This window comes from Heterodontus francisci, unplaced genomic scaffold (genome assembly GCF_036365525.1).
Source record: "Heterodontus francisci isolate sHetFra1 unplaced genomic scaffold, sHetFra1.hap1 HAP1_SCAFFOLD_831, whole genome shotgun sequence".
NCBI classification, from domain to species: Eukaryota; Metazoa; Chordata; class Chondrichthyes; order Heterodontiformes; family Heterodontidae; genus Heterodontus; species Heterodontus francisci.
The window spans coordinates 308118-313952 of NW_027141424.1; positions in this window are offsets into that span (position 1 = coordinate 308118).

Below are 5835 nucleotides of genomic sequence, written 5' to 3' on the forward strand. Positions count from 1 at the left end.
TGCCATCTTGGCCAGGCCCAGGAGCAGACTGACGTGGAGATCCTCCCCCCGGCCCACGCCCCTCCGCTCCGGGTGCCCAAAGATTAGGAGCATGAGACTGAAGTGCAGCCAAAGCTTGAGGAGCAGCCCCTTCAAATACTCAAAGGGGGCTGCAACCTCACACACTCCATATATACGTCCAAGCCGCAGAAAGTACAGGTGGCCTGGGAGTCCGGGAACCTACTTAACAGCCTATAACATGGGACTGCCCTGTGCAGCACCCTCCACCCCAGGTCCCCAATGTAAAGGGGGAGGACATCCGCATAGAGAAACCTTCATCGGGGTTTCCCCTCGCCACCAGATGGCCGAGGCTGACGAGGGCGAGGAAATGGAAAGTGTGCAGGAGCAGCCCGTACAGGAAACCCCTCTGCGCCGATTAGAATGGCACAGGGGGCATTTCCGAGAGGTGGCTCGGGTTGTGCGGGACCGGCTCCTGACGAGGGTTTCGGGGCCTGGGTCCGATGAGCAGTTCCGGCCGAGCGGGGTTCAGCTCAACCGGGAGCACTCCGCTCTCCCTCGCCCCCTCGCCACCCGCAGTGAGGGACGTCCTGGGGGCTTCAGCTACTCCTCCGCCTGCTGGTCCGTCCTTGGAGTCGGCCACCTAGACAGCCGAGGCGCTCACCTCCGCCGGTGGGGGCGCAACCTGACTGGAGGTGACCATGTTCCAGACTCTGAATAGATCCCGGTAAAAGACAGGCAACTCCCTCAGTGAGGCGTGGCTCACGGTCTGTGCAAGCAGCTGCATGTCGTCTTGAAGGCAGTGACACTGGCGGAAAAAATACGTCGCCAGCGCACACCAACTGGGAGGACACTCAACGTACAGGTATCTCTACAGGGTCCGAGGGCAGAGAGTCACAGCCTGAGTGTGGATGCACACCAGCGACTGGCCGTCCTCCTCGATCGTGAGGCCAGGACCGCGGCAGAGACCCAGTGTTTCCTCTTGGCCCAGAAAAAATTGCCGAGTTTCTTCTGCATCTTGGTGGCAAATACAGGGGGCGGGGCCAAAGTGACCAACCTGTACCACAGCATCGAGGTCACCAGTTGGTTTATGACCAGCTCTCGGCCCCTGCAGGAAAGTACTCGGAACAGTCCTGTCCAGTACCCCAGCCGAGTGGTGACTTTCGCCTCCAACTGCTGCCAGTTTGCTGGCCAGGCTTCCTCAGCGGGGCGAAAGTGGACTCCCAGATAGAGGAGGTGCGTGGTGCTCCAAGCAAAAGGTGTCAACTCCTCCGGCAGGGATTCCACCCGCCACTGACCCACCAGGAGACCGAAACATTTCTCCAAATTGATCTTTGCGGAGGACGCGGCAGAAAAGGTCTGCTGGCAGTCACGCATCCTTCACAAGTCAACGGGATTTGTGACCGCGAGGAGCACGTCATCGGCGTAAGCCGAGAGGATGACCAACATGGCTGGCTCACGCAGAGTCAATCCCGTCAACCTCCTGAAAAGCAGGCACAGGAAGGGCTGCACGCAGATGGTGTACAATTAGCCGGACATGCGGCATCCCTGACTCACTCCTCTCCCAAAGAGAAGGGGCGCTGTCAAGGACCCGTTAACTTTGACCAGACACCCTGCAGTGCTGTATAAAATTCGGACCCAGGCCACCAAATGCGGCCCGAGTCCGAAAGCGCACAGAGTCCCGAAAAGGTATTCGTGATTCCCCCTGTCGAATGCCTTCTCCTGATCAAGGGAGAGAAAGGTGACCGACTGACCAGTCCTCTGGGAAAGATGGATCAGGTCCCAGACCAGGTGGATGTTGTCCTGGATGGACTGGCCCAGGACCGTGTTGGACTGGTTGGGGTTGATCATGTGGGCCAGCACCGAGCCCAGGCGGGTAGACATAGCCCGGGCAAAGATCTTATAATCCAAGCTGAGGAGGGAGACCGGACACACGTTTTTAAGCAGGCGGAGATCGCCCCTCTTCAGCAGCAGGACAATGACTGCCCTGCATAATGAGAGGGGCATCTCCCTGGTCGCCAGGCGTTCCGCCAGGACCCGCATGCAAACGTCCCCCAGGATGTCCCAGAAAGCCCTGAGGAACTCCACGGTCAGCTTGTCCAGCCCCGGGAGATTTGCCCCTCGAGAGTTCGTGGAGGGCACTGGTCAGCTCTGCCAAACGTGAGCGGAATCTCCAATCCTTCGACGCCCTCCAGGCTGACTTCCGGCAGGTCCTCTCACAAAACTCTGCGCGCGTCCTTGCTAGACGGATCCGGAGAGAACAACGCACTGTAATAAGTACGGACCAGGAGGCCAATTTCTTCCAGATCCGTGATGGAGGATTCGTCGTCGGCCAGCAGCTCGACGAGCTGCTTACGGACCCTCTACCATTTTTCCAGCGAGTAGAAGAAGGGTGAGGCGTGGTCCAAATCTTGTAGGATCTGCATCCGCGACCTCACGTATGTGCTTCGGAACCCTATGAACTGCTGGTCCCTCAGTGCGCCCTTCTTCTCTTTGTACGCCTGCCAAAGGGCTGGGTCTGCAATGGCATGACCGAGGCGGGACATCAAGTCGAGCACCTCCCTCGCTAGGTGCCCGATCTTAGCTTCCTTTCTCTTGGTTGACCATTTTGCATACTCCTGACAGAAGACACGGATGTGAATCTTGCCCACATCCCACCATAGACTCAAAGAGGGGAAGCTTCCTTCTCCAGTCAGCACAGAATCGATGGACTAAGTCCTGGAATCGCTCGTCTTCCAGCAGCCGGTTGTTAGCGTGCCAGCATGCGAACCCCGCCCGCGTGCGGAGTGAAGTGAACTCAGTCCACACCAGCTGGTGGTCCGAGCACAGCACCAGCCTCTTGGAGGCCGCCGTGACACAGGAGACGTATTCCTGCGAAAACTAGAGCCGGTCGATTCAGGACCTTCCTCCTCCAGACCTCCACGTGAAACTGCTGGAGTCGGGATGAAGATTCCACCAAGTTAAGGGAGCTGATCAGTTTCCTCAACTTCTCCACCAATGCTTAACCCTGCTGGGAACTGGAGCGATCCCCCACCTCGAGGGTACAATTAAAATCCCCCCTCAGGATGATGCATTCGCTGCTATAGATGGAGCTCAAGAGAGCAGATACTTCTTCAAAGAAGTGTACTTGCAACGTGCCAGGCCTGGGTGCGTACACATTCACAAAGTGGAGCGGCACGCTACCCAGGCAAATGGCGAGGTGGAGTAAACAGCCCGGCACAAGTTCCTTGACCCCCAAGATCTCCGGTGGAAAAGTTGGGGCCAACAAGATAGCCGCCCCACTAGAAATAGGGGTGAGGTGACTCATGTAGACCCCACCCTGCCACTCTAGGAGCCAGGTGGACTGAGAGATTGTGAAATCTGCAGAGAGACCCTTGCTGCCGTTGATGTTGAGGCTGGCTATGGTTTTCTTCATGTCAAAGGTACTTAAAAACCGTCACCAACACCTCACTGTGAGGAGGGAGCGGAAGTGCACCTGGTCCAGCATCCCATTGAGGAACATATTAAATCGGTGCCTCTCAACCAGTTTCACGCCCGCGTCCTTACCCGCTTTCTTGAGGGCGGCACGGACGGACTGGATGATCAGCACCAGACTTGACCAACAGCCGAGGGCCAGCTGAGCTTTATTACAGCAACCCTGCATGCCACGAGGAAATCCCATAGTTCTGCTGTGAGGATGAGAGGAGACTCGGGTGGGAGGCACGAGGGACTCCACCACCTCACTGGCGATGGAAGCAAGATAATCCTCCGTGCCCCGCAGCGAGTCTCCATCCTCCTGCGGCTCGTCACCGCCAGCGACCGACACACCCACCACACTCTGTAGGGTGGACGTCCCAGCCGCGCCAGCTGGTCACACCTCCGTCACGATCCCAGCCCCAGGATCGATGGCGGAGGAGTCCTCTCTGGGTTCCGGAATGGAACTGGAGCCTGTGGGTGCCAGCAGTTCAGGAACCCCCTCCACCTCCGTCCCCAGGCCAATGAGTGGTCCAGGGGAGATGGAAGTGCCCGACTCCAGAAATCCAGCTGGAGGCGGGACTGGAGGCGGAGAGAGGAGGCGATCTCCCATTCTGTTGGTGCCTACAGGACCAGCAGACAGGGAATTACACAGATTGGCTGCTGGGTCGGGGACATCCCGGGTGGCAGAGTCAGGCTGTTGGGAAGGTGGCCCCTCACAGGCCTTGCCCACACCCAGGACACCCACCCCATCGGCCAAAGGAATGATTTCTCCCGTAGGGCCCAGCCCCCACCTCAGGAGCTGACAAGATTTCAGGGCCATCTTCCCCACCTCCGTTCTGAGGGGTGAAGGGGTCCCGCCCGGGGCTCGAGGCCCTGATCCTCCGGGAGGCAGGGGGAGCCTGACGACCCATGCTAGGAGATGGATCCCATGGTTCAGGGCCTTCTGCAGAGAAGGGACTTCTCCTTCTCCTATTTCGGTAGGGGCGCGGAGGCTCAGAGACCTCCATGTCATCAGGGGCCTCTGCCGCTGTGCCCAGCTTTTGTCTGGTCACCCTGGGCCTGAGCCCAGCCCTGGGGCAGGTAGATTCCCCAGGAGCGGGCCTTAGGATGATCTCAGGCCCGGGTTGTGCCACGGTGTCCAGGGGATGAGCCTCTCGATGTTTATTTTCCCTCCGTGTCTTCCCTCCACTTGGACAGACACCTCCCTCCCCACCTGAGGCCGTGAAAACCCAGCCTCCGGCACCGACTGAATGGTGCCTGGTGGAGGTCTAGGGGGAGTGGGAGGAGGGGCAGCGGTGCCACCCTGGTCTGCCGAGGTGGAGTTGGCAGCCGGGAGGTTGGGGCAGTTCTTACGGACATGCCCCACGCCCTTGCAAACATGGCACCGCGCCCCATCCAAGGTCCAGAGGATGTGGTAGGCCGTCCCCTGGAACTCTACATTGAAATGGCAATCTGTGACCTCCTCCCGCACCAGCTGCATAAATAATTGGTGGCGGAAAGAGTACACGTGCCGGAGGCTGTTCTCCCGAAGACTGAGCGGGACTGGGTTAGCCCTGTCTTTACCTTCCCCCAAAAGGTGCAGGTGGGGAAGGAGGAGCTCACCAGGAATGAAGAGCAGGACATTCGACAGAATGACCCGTTGCGCAGTGGCCTCCACTGGGTCCACTGACAGAAAGGTCCTGCCCACAGTGAGCCCCTTGCTCAGAGCCAGCGATACCGCCCACTCGGTCTTCAGGAAAAACACAGCCTTCCCGTACATTTTCAAGGCAGCAAAAATGGCTGAAGGGCCAACAACCTCGGCCATTGCCTTCATGTATATCTCTATTGACATAATGGGATGGACGTAACTCTTGACCCCATGCTTCGATGTTACAAGCGCAAATGGTGACGGGGCAGCTGCAGCAGTCACAGCAGCATATGTGCGAGAAGGCCCCGCCACCAACGAAGAGGGGCTTGCCATGGGGTCGAAGAGTCAAGCCCAAGAAACAAAGCACACAACAGTTTTGTTTTAAAATCAAGCAATATGATGGTGGGAGGTGGGGGGAGGGAAAGGGAGTAGAATAGGATGAGGCTGAAAAGGACAAGGAGAGGAGAAGATAGGTGGCTGAGTGATGGAAGGGAGAGAAGGGCTGCAAGGATGTTACTGTTCAATTGGTGATTGGAGCACCTTGCTGCAGAGTCTACAGACAAGTCTTCCAGTCAGGGGAGGGATCTTCGCCCGGTCGGCTAGAGCTGCCCAGTTCTCTCTTCCTTCAGTTCGATAAAGATTGTCTTCAGCCAGGCAGCTCCAGCCATCCCGAGCCAGAGTTGGGGGTGGGGAGGGAGCCCCTTTTGTGCAGGATGGAAGATAAACATAAGAGCAAATACAGAGGTTCCCGATAG